General features: G+C 55.5%; 1 protein-coding gene across 2 annotated transcripts in view; it reads left to right on the forward strand.

The window, feature by feature from the left end:
• The window catches only part of LOC122368801 (serine/arginine repetitive matrix protein 2-like), a 71855-nt gene that overhangs the window by 5210 nt on the left and 49150 nt on the right, over window positions 1-17495 (forward strand). The gene's annotated exons all lie outside the window — the stretch shown is intronic.

The following is a 17495-nucleotide window of genomic DNA, read 5'->3' on the forward strand; positions in this document are numbered from 1 at the left end:
AGGCATTTTTGTATCCTTGTTAGGCTGCGTCAGCACAGTAAAGGCCTGTTTTCACATCGTCTGAAATTGAGTGCCGCTCATGCAGTAGTCAGATATTTACGTAAAAAGTCGTTAAGGTGATGCCGCTCATTGTGCTTCGTATGAGATCGTGTAGATCGTGCTTTCACTGTGCAACTTCGGCCCACTTGTTTCCCTTTTCTGACTTACGCAAACATCTTCTGCACCCGGAGGCCACTCAATCCGCCACAATCCTCGTCTCCGAGATCCATCAGCTTTCAAAACAGTGCGCTGGAATGGGAGGAGTTCTTGGCAGCGCCGGCTTTCTCGCCAGGAATTTATTGGGTTGTTATGATAAGGAATGGGGTCCGATCGTCCTGATCTGAATCCGGGCGCACAATGGCGACTCCTGAATGGATCGTCTCTCTCTCTCTCAGCTGCGGTCAGAGGGGCAGCTGGTACTGCTGCGCCAAATGATCCGACGCTAGTCGCTTCTGCACCCCGCTGTCAATTGTGTCCGGAGGAAACCTCAATCGTGTGTGGGCCTGAGTGCAGCTGGATGAAGACGATCGCACCGTGCGTGCGTATCTTCTTTTCAAACTGCAAGAAGGCTAGCGTGGAACCTTAACGAGTTACCTACTAGAAGTGAATCGATACCTCGATACGACCGTCTGCAGTGTATTGTGTTAGGTTATATTGCACGCATATATCAGATTTGCAACGAAAAAGGGCGTGTTTATGTGCGTAAACTTGTTTAAAATAGTCTATCTGCACGCTATTTCGAGTTTTTATATTTATGCGTGCGATTCCTTTGTCCGCCGTGTGTTGCGGTGTGAACCACACTTGGTCAAGGCGGCGATGGTAACAGGCGTCGATCGGCATATTCCGCCTCACGGAGGGCCATTGTTAAATCACACGTATTGTATGCGCTACAAACTTGTTGTGTAGCACAGTGCCATTGTAGTTTCACACGCTTGGTTCACGGTGCTGTGCGCAAATTTGCTGACAGTTGTAGGTATGCGGCGGCGGCCGGCGCTACAGTAGTACAATTACTCACCGACGCAAAGCATAAACTAACCGGCCCAAAAAATGGCCAGTTTGTTGAAGTAGGTATGCCGTGTTTATTTTCTGGGACATTGGTGAAGCAAAATGACAGGTTACTCGTGTGCCTTGCTTCATATATAATGCAAACATCTTTGCATAAACATCTGAAGTTCTGAATTCGACGAGTGCCTAGTTAGAGGGAAGAAGGAAGACTTGACAACCGTTTCCTAGCTATATTGATAGGTTTTAGATCGCCGCAGTTTGGCAGTCTTTGATTTCTGAATGGAGGGTTTTGGTCGCCACCAAGTGCCAGGTTTTTTTTTTTTTTTTTGCTGACTTGCAGGGTTTGGCGATTACTGGCAGGCATTGGTCGCTATCTGTCAGGGTTCGGTTGTTGCCGTGCAGGCTGAAGCGCTGCAGAGTGCAACTGCACACCGCACCACTGACAGATGGCCCATCATGCGGCAGCTGCGTCTGTCGTCCTGCCGTATATCGCCGGCGCCAGGCTGTGGTGCTAGCTTCCTGTGCCGGCACCCCAGTCTCCGGGGAGCTCAGTTATCTCTGGACTTATCCCGGAGACGGCACTGATTGATAGCCAGAGCTAAGGGCTATCAACAGATGTCTATCACAGTCCTACGACTTCTTCATAAGAATGCGTCATGCGTTTATGTTTGCGTAAAGCTGTTATTCTCTTATATGATATCGATGACATTATATCGATGACCTAAGGTGAATACCTTAGTTCTTTTGTTGAATATTTTCAGTGGAATATTTATTATCTCTCCATCGATTCGATTCGGTGCAGGGAGATTCAGTTGTCCTTTCTCCGAAACTCGCCGTTGCGTCGGCTCAGGCTTGGTGACCCGTCCCGCACCGGTACCGCCTTTCATATGGGCTGCACAATGTGGCAGTCGGTGTTACCCTGACGAGGTATTGTGGTCACCCAGCGGTGCGAGGCGAGGGGCGGCTGACCCCCCCCCCCCCCTCCGTCCCTCCGCCGTACGGGTCCAGCGGATTAGGGGCGGAGGGGGAGGACATCGACAGGCCAGCATGTTCAAACGTTCCGCCGGCGGTACTGTGGTCAGAACCGCAGACCCGCCCTGCTTTTGACAAGCAGCGGAGAGGCTACATTAGGCCCGGCTTAGCGCTGCTTCAAAACAACCATTTCAGAGTGTGTGATAAGGAATGCGTCTGGGGCGTGTATTGGTTGTCAAAACGAGTTGCTAATGGAGAGATGTCACATTGCAAGAGCATTAGCTATATCCGGATAAATTCCGTGCATTTTTGCGAGATGTTCTGAAATTCGGGAGGGAACCCTATCGGAGACGTGGTTGCCAGAAGAGTGCGTTATCCGCAACTTGGCGCCTCAGCCGTAATCATAGAGGCCAGTTTTTTTCCAACTGGCGAGACAAAATCCTGAGAGAAGTGACCCAGCTTCTCACTTGCCGTGCCCCCCAAATGCTCCTGGCAAGTTTTCCACAGCATGACACCTGTTGATCTGATGCATGACGACGGTCTTGGCTGTCTTGGACCGGCCAGAATATATGTTCGCTCGCTACTGAACCCCGACTCAGGGTGTCCGCTGTCCGGACATTCTCGTGACTCCAAGCTGTCCAATTTCCGGAAATTCCGCTCTCTGATACCCTGTGGGCTGTGCGTGCCTGCCCTCCGGACGTGCCTTGTAAAAGTGCGTGTCATCGTTTGGTCTTATATGATCCTCCCGTCCTAATCAAGGCCCTAAAACAACGGTCCAAAGGACACCGTTGATGACTATTTATGGGCGATATGAGCTGATGACAATCAAGTTCTATTTTCGGGCAGAAATTAATAATTTATCTTTCTTTGATAACATTTTATTGTCATTAGCTTTTCAGTTTTCTAATCACACTGTTAAAGGCTTATAAACGTAGACTATTCCATTTCGTAATACAGTTATCTATGGCTTATATAAAAATAACAAAAGAACGCTGTCAGCACACCTTCCCCTGAAGATACGACTCAGGTTACCCACACCACAATCCAAAGTACGAACCGTTGCTGTGGTGACCATCACCGAGCATCGAGCCCGCAGTGAGTCACCCACCACCTGACTCACCTCTCCTACTCACCTGCTGCTCACCCTCCGGCGAGTTAGTGGTGCGGTGCGTGCACTGCCCTCCCTGCGGCGTTTATCACAATGTCGGCGTCTTTACGAGCGACCTGCGGCGGGTGGGCGGCCGGCGGGGTGGCCGGGGCGCTCAGGTCAGCTTTGAGAGTCCATGGGAGGTTATGCGGGGTCAGGGGTCACTGGGATCGTGTGTGGCGGGGTCATCGAGGTCATGTGGAGGAGTGCGGGTCATGTGAGGACAGCATAAGGTCAGACGGTAGCCAGGACCTGTTTGTCCTTGTGCTGAATGGTTCAGTGAAGACAGATAGGGATCGATCGGTCGTTACGCTTGTTTGGGAACGCGTGGTTCCAATCGAGGCCTAGCGGTCTAGCAGTAGCCAGTAGGTACTCACTTTTGACAGAGGAGCTGCTTTTATACACACGTATTGGGCTGCATTATAGCTTTGAGCTTGATTGAAGTCATATACGTACTACAAAAGTTTGCAAGAGCAAGCAAAATGTTGGGATTTCTAGAAGCCTATGAAATTCTACTTGAGAACTGTTGCTGGGATTCAGTATGGTCTCGGCAGATACTCACGCCCCCTCCACTGTATCTTTAACACCATACCCTGACGCCATGCTGACGTTCGATCCACCCCTCCCATGAGTCAGAGCGTAGCCATGACAAGCCGACGTGGTCGACAGGGCGCCGGCACGGACCGCAGTGATCCAGACCAGACCGGCCACTCCTCCCCTCCGTTACACTGACCTTGGAGAACCCTCTTCCCCGCGGGCGCACACCGACGGAAAACGCGACTTCCAGTTCCAGACCAGCGGCTCCTGTCCCCTCCGATTCTACCCCGCCCACTCGCGGACACACCGTCACCAGACGGTGCGCCGGAAGTCGCGGCTTCCGGTGGCGTGGCCAGCTCCCTGAGCAGCACGTGCTATCGGCCGTGGGGCTCCTCCGGGAGCAGCTGGGGTCGTTACCGGCCCTAATCGTCGACTGATGGGCCGCCGACGCATGTGGATCGGTCATCATCGCACCATCTGTGCAGAGGTGACGGCCGTACGTCCCCCTCTGGGCCAGTGCGGATCGCGCTCGTGCGTGAAACGCAAACAAACTTGCACACTAGGGCGGACATTTGACAGCGGTGCATGAAGACGAGATGTCTTCTCTGCTCATTTATGTCGTCTAAGTATGGAACATGTCACCAGTAGCCTTAGTTTATGCGACGTTGCACACTGGTCGGAAACGCCCTCACGAGAGGCCACGGGCGATTCCGGAGTTTCGGATTATTTTTTATATAGATCGATTTGAAATTGATCAAATTATTATACTTAGGCCAAAAAAACTAATCCGGGTGACCAAAAATAACTGTAATCAGCCCCCGAAGATGGGGTATCCCAGAACTCGGAAACTGACGCGGAGCAAGAGGTTTCTTGAGCCGGATATTCAGAGTCTTATTGCTGATAGACACCAAATTGAAATCCCACATATTATGCATCAAAATGTTCGTTATGAAGTTGCCGACTGGTCAGTGCAAAATTTTTGGTATAGTTTTTCCCTAAGTAAGATTTACTGTAGCTTTTTTATGAAGGCTCTTCTACGGTGATTCTGGAATATAACTGCAAAGTTTAGGTAAGGAAACAACAGGTAGTCCCATCTAGTTCCACTCTGATTTTTTGTGAGATGAAGCAGGATTTAAATTTACACCAGGGCAGCATAAAAGCTAACTGCGCATATTTGCGCAAAATTTGCAGGAGCCGCTCTTCCTACCCAAGTACCGCCCGCCCCGCCCCAGTTTCGGCTCGGCCGCCGCGCCCGGCTTACGCTGACCTGTGTGGCCTGCACGCATCCATGCGTAGTTGACTGGTCATTAAAAACAGATGCGCTTGAGTTTATGAATTTTGTGAAAAGCGCGTTTTATGTATGCATTTATGTATGCATTGACATCAAAAGCCTTCCACATATTGCGTGGCGATTACGGCTTGCATTTAGAGAGCCTTGCCATTGACAGCCATCACTCGGCTGAAGAAAGTGGAAATTGAAACCTTCGTGAATATAAGACGCTGCAAATATAGGACACCTGTCACTGACGTCGGGTTACCTTGGACCGTCTTTTTACATTAGATCACAATTCCGGTATTTAACCCTGGCCGGACCGATTGGTTTTCTATATTGACCGGGGAGGGTTGGTACAACTCCCTCGCCGTTTCGCCTCTAATTGAGCTAGAGCCTCGTGGAAAAAACGAGCTTGTGTGCCGTTATAAGACGCAACAATTAGGTACCTACTACCCGATTTTAAGGTCTTAGGTCAGCCAGTGGCCTCTTAGGTCAGGTAAGTGCCACAAGGCACGGGCTCGGTTTTAGGTTAATTACTTTGCCAAAAATGGTCGCACTGCCGCGATTTTGGCATCATCGTGTTTGTCTAGCTCAGGCGCGTTGAATGCTATACTTGGTGTTCGGGTGAAGTCAACTTAAGGTGTTAACCTCGGGTCAAGGTCAGGTCGGAGCCCCTCAGGTCACGAAAATGGTTGAAGGAGGTCATATAGCATATCATTCGATTCGGCAGGTCTTCCTGAGTCCAATGGTGGCTTTCCCGACTCTCTAGCTCCATCTGATCAGGAGTTATTGACGAAAAACTTATATGGCCTTAGTGACGTCATAAATGACGTCACGCAAAGTCAACAATGCTAAAGTGAAGCACTGGACCTTGCAAGGAGTGCATGAAACCATTCCTGGTGCCCGAATAGCAGCTCCCAATTTCCCTTGTTGACTTAAAGTGGTGCTAGATCCTGTATTATACTCAATTATGACGTCATAACTTAACAGATTCACGTCATATATTTAGTGCTTGACATCCAAATGATAGCTTACATATGACAGAGAAGGTATGCAAAGTTTTATGAAGTTTGCTTCACTAGTTGTGGAATAACAAGCAAAAAACTTTTGCGGAAAGGCCGCTGGCCTCTCGCTGGAGCGTTTCCGACCAGTGTGCGTTGGTGCGCTGGCCGACGCCACCATCGTACGCTCTGGTGATGGCAGCTTCCAATCCTTCATCATTAGCGCGGTGTTCGATGAATCTCTCCCCGTGCGTCGAGTCGTGTCGCTGTGCCGTGTGCGTGCCGGGTGCACTCACCCCAAGAAGCCCTCCACCTGCTCTCCCCATCGAAGCCACCCTCGCTGAACCCCACCGGTTCGGTCCTCCCCAGACGGGTTAGGTGTCAAGCAGAGCCAGTCCCTGCACGACGGACTCTATTGACGTCGCTAGCTGCACTGGGGACTGCGTGGTAACGTGGTGCAGAGCTGGTGGTAACCCGACGAGCTAGTCACGAGGGACCCGATCGATAGGGAAGGGTGGCGCCCGGTAGCGCACATCTGCTGTGCGTGGGCTACAATTATGTCAGCGCCCCTCCCTATCACATGACGGGGCTCTTCACATATGTCGCTGGTCTGCAGCTGTGCTCTTGCTGCTACTCGTGTGAGCTGTCTGGCCAATTTATACGGAGTAGCCAGTCGCCAGAATTGAGCGACTTTTGAAGAGCACGTCAGCCTAGCTCACTGTTTGGAATACAGATACCGCCGAATATTGGCTTGGTCGGACATGTTTTACCATGGCTCGGAATTCTACGAATTTGACCACCACGCCACGCACCTGTTGCCGTTGAGCCGTACCACAGGGCCGTGAGACGGCGACACGCTCCCGTTGGTATGCCGGCCGGGTTGGGCGGTGTGCGGTCACACGCCGTTGGCCGCCGTCGCCCGCCGTCCTGGAGTGAACTGGACCGGCCAGTTGGGCAACAGACGGTGAGCCTTCACCGACGGGAGATCGGCTCCGACAGCCGCTGACAGTCGATGGTAGATGTGGTCGGATCAGAAGGCATACGCATCTGTCAACGCTAGGCAAATGTTCCTCCTGAGGCCTCATATCATCATCTACCTTTCGTCAGCCAACAGCGTTCACGACTTATGCAATGTGGTAAACCATAGAGTTCAGTGGGTAAACCACAGCACGTAAATGTCAAAGCTGAGTCATATTCTATCACCCCTTTTGTGTGTCCCCTCTGACCGAATGTCATTTCTTGCGCGAGCTAGTGTTTCCAAGCGTCATTCGAGTCCATTAACTGGTCAGTAGTCACTCTGAGGTCATCAGGCAAGCGCTACGATGCCACCAACAAACACCACGACAGGTCATCGATCTCCCCTTCACCCTATTGTTTTGAGCCGATGTTACAACTGCAGCTTGCAGTGCCTGTCGAAGGGCACTCTGCGCGAAGTCGACCGGTACGTCGGCACGTGGATGCCGCGCCGACGCCGGCATGCGTGGCCGGTCACGTGATTGACCGCGCGTCGGTAACCGGTCCCGTCTGATCGGAATGCCGCCTGTCGTCTGAGCTGCCTCAGAACTGCGTGTGGGGAGGAGGGACGACCGGTGTGGGTGGCGGCTGGTGACCCCACGCCGGCCGCTGTCCTCCGCAGAGCGCCACGGTTGGAATACCCGAGTGGCAGCGTGCACGGCACGACTGTCAGCGTAAGACGTGCGAATCGCAACAATCGAACAGCGTCGGCTCGATTGAGGAACTCTCCGCGCCGCGAGCCCCGCTGACAAAGTCAGGTTCACCCACCCGCGTCCTGTTGTGTCTGCTCGCGTGTGTTCGACCGCGAACCGTGACCGGCGGCGAGTTCACTGGCTGGGTCAGCACGCCCAGCCCAACCGACCGACCGGTGCCGCGTATGATGTGCCCCGCCCGTGTGTTACGGTGGCGCTGGCCGGCGGGTCTGTTTATACCCCAGTCAGGGCGTGCCGACTGCCCGCGCCGCCGCGCCGGTCGCGCTCAGTCGACATCGGTGTCGGTGCGCCAGATTGGCGGCCTTGGCGGCGGAAATGGCGCGGGGTCGGCGCCGTTCCGCGCGGCTGCCGGGCCGGCCGTGACAGAGAGCTCACCACTCACCGCACCGGCGTGGCAGCGAGCCGCGTTCGAAGGGGTAGCTGGACGGCAAACGGACGGCCGATTTGCGAGAAAGAGGTCGAATGCTGATAGACAGGTAGTGGAAAGGAACCGCAGTCCCTAGCTGAACTACCGAGCGGCCAGGTCAGCCGGTGTGGGTGGGTCTGGTCAGCTGGACTGTGAGCAATTCTTCTCTAGTGACGTTGTCGTTCTGTACCGCACCTGATTCTCGGTAACTGGTCTGTAATAGTATGTTGAAGTTCGGTAACATTGTGGCTATAAAAAGCGTATATGTTGAACTTGTAGCACTGACACGAAGTCAGATTTGGGGGCACTCTGGTGTCACGTCATTGGAACCTAAAGAGCTACCTGCTGGTTCTGCAAGAGCTAGCAAAGCCAGAGCGTCAGAGAAACGTCTGAATGCGCCCGTAAATCGGTCGTCCTTACTCCGTTTGCTCATCCCGATCACGCGGATTGGAGCGTACCCGCGTCTTGAAGCGTACCGGTCCCCTCGCATCCGGCGGCGGCGTCCCGTGGCGTACTACTCGCTCCCTGCGAACCTCGTGGCTTGTTCTCCGCAGAGCCCCGCTGTGCGTTTGGGTGGACCTGGCGTCTCCCTCGCCGCACCGCCCGGTCCGCAGCGGCGCTCTCTATTCACTCCTCTCCGGCGGCTACCCCTCTGCACCACTTCAGTGCGACTCTTGATGACCGATTCCTTTACAGCATTCACTTATTCAGTCAGCGTAGCGGCTGAGGCGGTGTTGAGACCGCAGCCGCTGGGTCATCAGGCACTTCCGACTCTCTCTCTCTCTCTCTCTCTCTCTCTCTCTCTCTCTCTCTCTCTCTCTCTCTCTCTCTCTCTCTCTCTCTCTCTCTCTCTCTCTCTCTCTCTCTCTCGATTGGTTGCGGAGTGGACTAGAGAAACCAGAACAACCGGACGTCGCTAATTCCATTGAGAAGAGTGGGTACAAAAAAATGCGACTTTGGTAGTATGTGAAGCGCGCAGGGTGGCTGTGTGGGACGATGCTACCGGTGCCAAGTACCAGCCACAGTAGGGGCCCTTTGCCTGCCCTGAGTGGATGGTGGTCTTCTTCATCGCCACCGTGAGAGCTCACATACGAGTAGCACTAAACTCAGAACATTATCTAAGGTGAGGCTAGCCGACGCTCCTGGGTGTTGTTCGCAGGGCTCGGGCGTCTCGGTATCGCCGCTGTCTGCGTCTCCGTCTCCGCTATCGCCAGAACCGCGCCATTATCGCCTGGTTTGCGCCACTATCGCCAGAGCCGCCAGCCGTTATCGCCACAGGACGCCATCGTTCCAGCCGTGTCACTTCTGTTAGCTTTCTTGCCGACAAGCGAGACCGCCGCTATGCCGTGAAGACTTCGAAGGCATACAGTCATCCATGGTTGGACACGGTACGGTTTTCCGCTCCTATCCACTATCCGCTGTGGTCTGCCGGCGCGGAAAATCCGTGCCCTGGTCCTATGTGGCCTAGCGGCTAGCTCACTGTGTTGGAGCCGGCCCTATCTGCCGCGCTGACTGGGCGCTCTCGGTCGGACCCATCCTCTCCCCTCCCCCCTCCCCCCCCAGCCCCACCGGCCCCTCACCACACCTGCCGAAGGTGACGTCACCACTACCCAATTAGTTTTGAACCGTCGGCCGTTGGTCGGGCGCGCAGACGCCGAGCGAGGAGAGAGGGAGGGAGAGAGAGAAAGAGAGAGGGAGAGAGGGAAAAAGAGAGAGAGAGGGAGGGAGGGAGAGATGAGGGATAGTGCGAATGGACACTGATGGTCGCGACTCGCGGCGGTACCGTTTCTTCACGGCTCTCAGTGATTTTTCTACGGCTGCTGCCTCTGTGTGTGCTTGATGAAGATAAGTAGCACTGAGTTGGTGGCGGAAGCGCATGGCTGGCTGACCCCAATCGGACCGAGAGCAGGCCCAGCTGTTGCACAGACTTGGCGCCAGCTACCCTGGTGAACTAAAATGATGAGACGGTCAGAGCAAAATGAGTAGACCGTCGACGCCGCACTTCTGAGGGTCACTTATGACCAGTCGGCCTCATCTGACTGCTGGCATTACGACTGAAAAATATCTACATAGTCACAACTCACAACGTCTCGCCTCATTGATCGGGGATCTTATCTCTTCCGCCAGTGGCAAACAATCCTTGGTCTGGTCGGCAGCTACTGATCTTCCGTCACTGGTCAGTGGTCACTAGTCAGCAGTCCGCGGTCGTTGTTTTGTGCTAGGCGGTCAGCGGTGACCGTCTACCAGCGCTGGACACGGCGCCACTCTGTCGTGTTGACTGTTTAGAATGGCGTGAGGTCATTTATTAGGGCGCCTGGTGTCTGTCTGCAACACTGGAGCTGCTGGGCTGTAGAGGCCGTCCCCAGGAGAGGCGGACCCGTGTGCTGAGTGATGGGAGGGGAGGCCAGGGGAGGGATAGTCTCGGCCGTCTGACGTCATCAGATGTCATCAGAGTTGCCGTCTCGTGGCGCCGTCATCACGTAACACGTGTCGTCAGACTGCGGCACTGCACCAGAGACGCTGACTATGTTTGGTTGGTACTTGGTCCTCGGCGCCGGCTACCTCCGTCGGCAGCGAGGGCAGCGAACGACGGCTCTTTACTGTCCGCTGGCGCTGTCCACCTCCACTATCTGCCTAGCCTTCCCACCTATCCCTGGTGCAGTATTCGGCCCCGACTCACTGTTGGTATTAGACCTATCGGATGGTTGCCGGACTCCAGTCCTGGCCCACTGTCCGGGCAGACCTACTGTAGGAGAAGGTCCACTGTAGCTCCAGACTAACTGTTGGTCCTAGCACACTGCTGGTACAAGTCCTCTGCTGGTCCTAGTCCACTGTGCTAGTCCCAAGCGCGTTTTACCTTCTTTGACGGCGACATACGCGCCGCTTCTCCCTGCCCCAGGCTCTGCGGTTTGTAACAGCTCACTAGGCACTGCGGCGGGCCGCTACCGCCGGTTCCCACGCTGATGAGCCCTCTGTGAGAGCGGAGGACTGCTGTTATTCATCAGCCCAGCCAGGTGGCGCCGGAACAGACTTCCCCGCATGAGTGGGCTCACGAAAGGATTCATATCTAACATGGATGAGTGCACACATGGTTAGACACTGTATAGACGGCCACAAAGAGCCCCATCCAACCACACGGCCCCTCGATCCGTTGTGTTCTTTTTGAAGCATGTTGCTGGGTCCGGCGCTGCCGCTGCTGCTGTTTCGAGCTGCTCTGCGGCCGGCGCCGGTGGCTCACAGGGAGGTGTTTTTGCCCGCAGACCCTCTCACCCTCAGCCGGCCTGTAATAGCCCATGTAAGTCAATCGCCGATCGTGATAACCGGCTGTTAATTTTAATCGTCCACCTGAAACAAAGGTTGGGATTTGAAAGGTGTTCTTTACGTGACGAGGGGCGGGGCGTGACAAGGGGACAGGGAAGCCAGGTAGGACTAGAGACTGATTCGACTGACCTAGCACAAATCGCTCAGCTCATGTTAAAGTGAAGTTATGTGCCATAAATGTGCTGGTATCGCTGTCCATCGGCACTCTCAGTTTAAACGAACCGCCTCATCATGTGGGCTCCGATCAGTGGCGGACTGCCTCTGGCTCCTCTGTGGCTAGGATCCGGGTAGCGACTGAGCGCTGTAGCCTCCCCATCCCGTGTTTGTGTCGGCACCAGCGCGCTCACAGGCGAGTCGGGCCCTCTAATTGCCAGCCGTCCGCCCGTTAAACACCCCCTCGGTGACGGCGGCGAGTCACCGCGCTGCCCCGTCAGCTCGGCCCGACGCCGCCGGACGTTCTCGAGACCTCTGATCCTCTGATTGTGTCGGGCTGAGGGCGCGCTGAAGTGCCGCTGTCAGAGTGCGTCGTGACGGCAGTTCATTGTGCTCGTTCCCTGGTGTGTGTCAGCGTGATGTGCGTAGGCTGTCAATGCGCTGTCAGCTACTGTAATTGAGTGAGCACAAAGCGATCCTTCCTCGTTCTCCCTCGCCGCAGCGTTAGGCTCCCAGTGGACGGGAAGGGCGGCTTGGGTGGACGGGTCAGCGACCCGCCGCTCCCAGCGGCCCTCCCCGTTCCCCGCCGCGCCGCGCGTGCTGCTAGCGCGCCACGCTCGCACGGAACGCACCGCGGCATCATTCTGCGAGCACCCTCGCTCGGAGCGATCGTCGAGCGCCGCCCAACTGCTGTAACGCGCTGCGGTGTGCCGCCGCCGTCACTCCGTCAATGACCTGTCCTGCGCACACCCGCACGCCGAGCGGCGGATCTGACCTCCCCGCCGAGCCAACCACGCTGCAGTGCACTGCTCAGTGCACTGCTCACCCGCCGCCGCCGCCGCCGAGCTCATTGAGGCAGCCGGCGCTCTCGGCACCACTATTTGTCGGGCCTGGCGTGCCGGCCGTTTTTGTCCGTGCGGCGGTGAGCTGGCGGGCCTGCGGCGCCGCTCTACGGGCCGTCGGCGGCTGTTTTTGTGTGACGGCCCGGCCCGGCCCGGCGTGGCGGTCCGGCGCTGAATTTACGGCCGGTGCGTGTCCTTGTAGGAATGGAGCCGGTCGGTGTGGGGAGGGGAGCGGCGAGGGCTTGGTTGGCAGTGGGTTCCGGCGGGACACAAGGGGAGGAAAAGGGGAAATGTAAGGATTGTGGGACTGGGACCCAGCGGGACGGGTGCACGGAACGCCGAGGATGGGCCAGGTGGCGCCTTCTACCGGTAATACCGGTATCATCCTGAGTAATAAACGGGTGTTGCAAATGGGATTGTAATCGGCAGACGGCAGCGTGCCACTGCTCCACTGCAAGGACCCGTGATTGGGGACTCTGGTGTAGAAAAAGTGAAACGGAGGTGATAGAAACGGAGATTTTCTGCTTGTGCAAACGACGTCTTCGTGAAATGTTTCTTTTGTTTTTCGTATATAAATAAATGATGTCGCTTCGCTGCACCATTATACTGAATCAAGGTGTAGGTGCTCTTCCTGCACGGTCACGTCACCAGCTTTAGGCAGTGTAGGCTATGTCCATTGATTTATGCTTGACGCTGCCTGTTTCCGTATTGACGCTAAGGACTCCGTTAGTATGGCTTCTGACTGATACGACGCCCACAGGCCTCCGACCGGAATATAGGGACACTCAGCCGGATTATTTTCACGGAAACGTCTGGAAAGCTCCATCACCTGCCACCATGCGCCTCAACGTGACGAATAAATGGTGTTGTTTACCCATTTCTGACACTTAACGCTCCGGCCACGACATAAAGCTTCAGACGTGGAACCCTTTCAAGTAGATTAGAGCCCCACCATTATCTGTGGGGAAGTGTAATTCGTCTGCTTTTGCCTTTTTCATGCGGACGTTTTTTATTTGTAGTTTGTTCGAACGTGTCTGCCGTGCAGATGCCGTTCGAATTCGTCTTGGTGGCACATTATTATCCGTGGCCGGTCTTACAGGGCTGGGACGGGTGCAGGGGAGTTGTCAGTGATCAATTACCTACCCTGGTCTATCGCTTAGCAGGTCAGCGGCAAATGAAGAGTTCTGTGCGGATCGATGTGAAGTGAACCCTTTCGGATCTTGGGAAAGCACCAATGTAAAGAAGTTGCGTGTCAAAAGTTTGGTCGCGTCATCATGAATTTCTTATAAGGGCACTTTCCATTCAGGCCGAAAGTTATAACACGGTGAACACCTGGACACATTTTTCGTTTTAACCTCCATCAGCATAACTCGCAGTCTGAGTTCTTTTCAAGTTCTAGCTAAATTTGACCATTTGCTCGCCTATAGTCTGTCTTTGTGAGCTGTGCCTGGCATCGCCGGCGGCCGAACCTCGAAACTCGTGAACTTGGAGGGACAGCGAACGTGCCACGTGGCACGGATGCCAGTCGATGTGGCGAACATGGCGCAGCCTAGAGGATGTGGCGAACGTAGCGCGGCGATTAGTAACGGCACCGGTTCCGGTCCGTGACGGAGACATGGTGGACGGTGGTGCCGGAGGGTGTGCGATGACGCCGATCGCCCGGCTTTGTTACCGGCGTCATGACGGTACCTACCACTAGCGGCGACCATTCGGTACTGGTGCTGAGGGCCAGTGTACCAATGCTCGGATTCCGCAGGTCGGCGGTGGTGACGGCGGCGCCTGTGAGCCGCCGGTAGTGACGGTTTTGTGGCCGGGTAAAACCGCGGCGTGTTACCAGTTTTACGGTGTGTCGTTTGTAGGCATGCCGGGCCGCTGGCGGCGGGTTGTCGTGCAGTGGATGCGCCCATTCGGGCATACATTCCTGCATGTCGGCTGTGTTGGTGGTGCTTGAATACGTCATGCGGAAGGATTAGGGTGAATGCACGTCGGGACCTGCAATGAATACCGCATAAATTTCTCAGATTGTCCGAGCAAGAAGTTGAACGTAAGCGTATGGCGTGTTGGCCTGACTCTTGATTCATCGTTTCCTTTCATGACTGTCTAAAATGTGGGACAGTTTGAGGGCTCTCCTGAGCAGATAAATATTAATTTAACCGATGAAATTAGCCCGGACTAACGGTTCACCGACCATCTAGTTCCGGCTGACCCAGCGTTTATAATTGAGTCGATCTGTAACCGCAGACGGCTGTCACTGTACCGCGGGCACCTGTCCTACATGTGGTCGCCGCCTAACCGCTCCGGTCGGTAGTGCCGCGGCCATCACGGCCCATTATCTTACCACCAGGCGCGTCCTACATACGCAGCGGCCGGAGACCGCCTGCTGTCATACAGCTGTCGGCGAGGTCTGGTGACTGTTCGGTCTGTCCGTCTGTCGGCGCTGTCCGGCTATAACCCTGTCCGGCGTCATTCGGCGCTGTCTGGTGTTTGTCCGCGCGTCTTCAGTGGCTCTATTCGTCCATGACTTCCTTCTTGACTCCTGATTCACAAGGAAGCGTCGCTAGCCCGTCTCCCTAGCTCCCAATCTTTCGTTGCCAACGACTCCGCTGCCCCGCATCTTCGACGCTCCTGGACCGTCTCAGAAAAGATCATCTAATATTCTTTATTTTCCTTTGTATTCTTTGGCGCTGCTCTGTGTTTGTTTGCTCCATCACTTATAAACGGTGAACACTGAACAGATCCCCTGAATCGTGAACAATGAACAGACCTGACAAACCAGGGCCATTTTGAAAAAATGACCCCTAGCCTACTGGGCCGGGCGGTCGTCAATCCAGTGCGCCACGCTGGGATCGGTGCGTCGTCAAAGGCTGTCTCTCAGACACTGGGTGGTCTGCGGACTATCCCGCGGCCGTCATTCACCTGCAATTCACCGAGCAACACTGAAGACGGAACGGTCATCGGTCGGATAACGGCAGTCCTGACAGGGATGGCTCAGACTGTCAACCTTTGTGGAAGGATGGAAGGCTCCTTACAACGCGTCACGCTGCCCCGACGGACACGAACAATGCGCATCCGCCCCAGTGAACGGGGTGGCTCCGCGCTGCTGAAGGCTTGTTCGGTCCCGAGGCTGTCCTCCTTGCGGGCTATGCGACTGTGAACGACGGTCTTGGTAAGCCGAACTATTGTTGGCGCTCCTTCCAGCCCGCTCCAACCAGCTAAAGGCGGCGACTTCAGCGTAACCAGACGAACGGGGCGGGCAGTATCAGATGTATGCGACGTACCAGACCGGCTAGGTATCAGATGTTCACACGCACGATGATGGATGACGCGTCAGAAGACCTGTCGGCGGTGTGATGCAACAGCCCTCTGCGACCCCGTCATCTGTCCACATCTGTTCTCTGCGCCGTGCAGACTGGAAATAGAGACCCGAGGAACTGGTCAAGGGAACCGGTCTCGACTCATCCAGGACTAGACGGGATGCTGAACAATGATGGGCTGTGGTCTACTGAGTCAAGCCATCTTGGCATGTCAATTTGCCAAAATTATTTGCTACCGTATTCTAGAATCCTCCAAATACCGTTCAACCCACATGTCTCCTATGGAACTCACGAACCCCTCCCGCCGGATGCTTAAATGACCACTCGTGCCATCTCCGCCACATCATCAGGACGTCGTGGGTCGTCGTTAGTCTCCTCTACGGCGTTCGGCGGCGTTCTTATCTCCCAGATCAGACTGCCCGTCGTGCCGAAGGTGGGCTCCACTGGTCCCGTTCAGGTCCGGTCAGGGCGCATCGTTCCCGCTGCGTCTGGCCACGGCCAGGGCAGTAAAGAATCACCAGGGTGCACCTGCGGCCCCGAAGGAGGTGATCGTTCCTGTGTGTCCCGCGGTGCTGATCGTGGGGTGTCGCCTAAGGGCCTCGTTGGGCGAGATGTGACCATGAGAGGCGCTGCCGGTGCTAATGTGTGGGGTCCCGGGATGTGTGATGCTGGTTACACAGATTTTGTTTGGGGAGGGACACTTTGAATGGAGCCTTGGTCTGGATCCTTGGGCCGCTCGGGTGGAGATCTAGGATCAGAACGTGCTCTGTGGAAGATTTGTGCTTTTGAACCTTTGCTAACTCTTCAACTCCTCACATCCTGTGTTGAAACGGATGCAAACCTAGCATTTATTTTCAATAAACCTCGAAATCAATTGCCGTGTTCCGTGCTTTCTTATGCTTATGACTGAAAGTGGGACCACCAACATTAGCAGCGAACAGTTCTCTTGGTGCCTCCTTCTGCCGTGAGAGTCCACGACGTGCTATGCCTTCCACCGACACTGTATAACAAACAGAGCGGCGGTGCCTCCGCCTTGTAGCCGCCGGCGTGCGTGTCGGTAATCTCGGTCGTGACAAACGGCCCGGCAACAGTGTCTGTGCTCGCCGACCGGTTCCGTTTGAACTGCGCGCCTTGCCGGCACTGCGCGCCAAAACTGTGACCTCCACAGCTCCACAGGAGATACCCTAACTGCACCTCAGTTCCTGGACCATCAGCACGTCCCAAACCTATATCACACCGGCACCGGTTTTATGGTCACCCGTACTTTTCCGTGTGGTCGTTGTCCGTGTGGCCGTGTGGTCACCAGCACCGGCCGACAAATCCGTGAATGGAGGATTATCGCTGCCGGCGGCGGATGATTGTTCCTGCTTCCTGTGCCGGCTGGTGATCCCACGGTACTACGGTGCTCCGTCCGCTAGTATTTTGCTGTGTTACGGCTCAGTTGGGGCTCCGTTTGTGTTCCATCGATACCCTGCCGACCCTGGAACACACGCCGGGCCGGCACGGGCTGGGCTCCGTCCGGCGCGGCTCGGGCGTCCAGTCAGTCCAGCCCGGCCCGGTCCGTCTCGGCCTTGGCGGAGAGGGTGCCGGCGCCGGCGGCGGTCACGGTCCTGCTCTGCGGACTGCAGCCATGTCAGGTGCCGGCCGCCGCGGTATGCGGCCCGCGCGCCAGGTGCGGCCAGAGAGGCGGCGCCTCGCGGCTCGCCGGCGCCCCGCCAGGCCGCTGCAGGCCCCTGCAGACCCATTGAGGAAGAGATG

The sequence above is a fragment of the Amphibalanus amphitrite genome, unplaced genomic scaffold, assembly GCF_019059575.1.
Source record: "Amphibalanus amphitrite isolate SeventyFive unplaced genomic scaffold, NRLGWU_Aamphi_draft 000976F_arrow, whole genome shotgun sequence".
Lineage (NCBI taxonomy): Eukaryota > Metazoa > Arthropoda > Thecostraca > Balanomorpha > Balanidae > Amphibalanus > Amphibalanus amphitrite.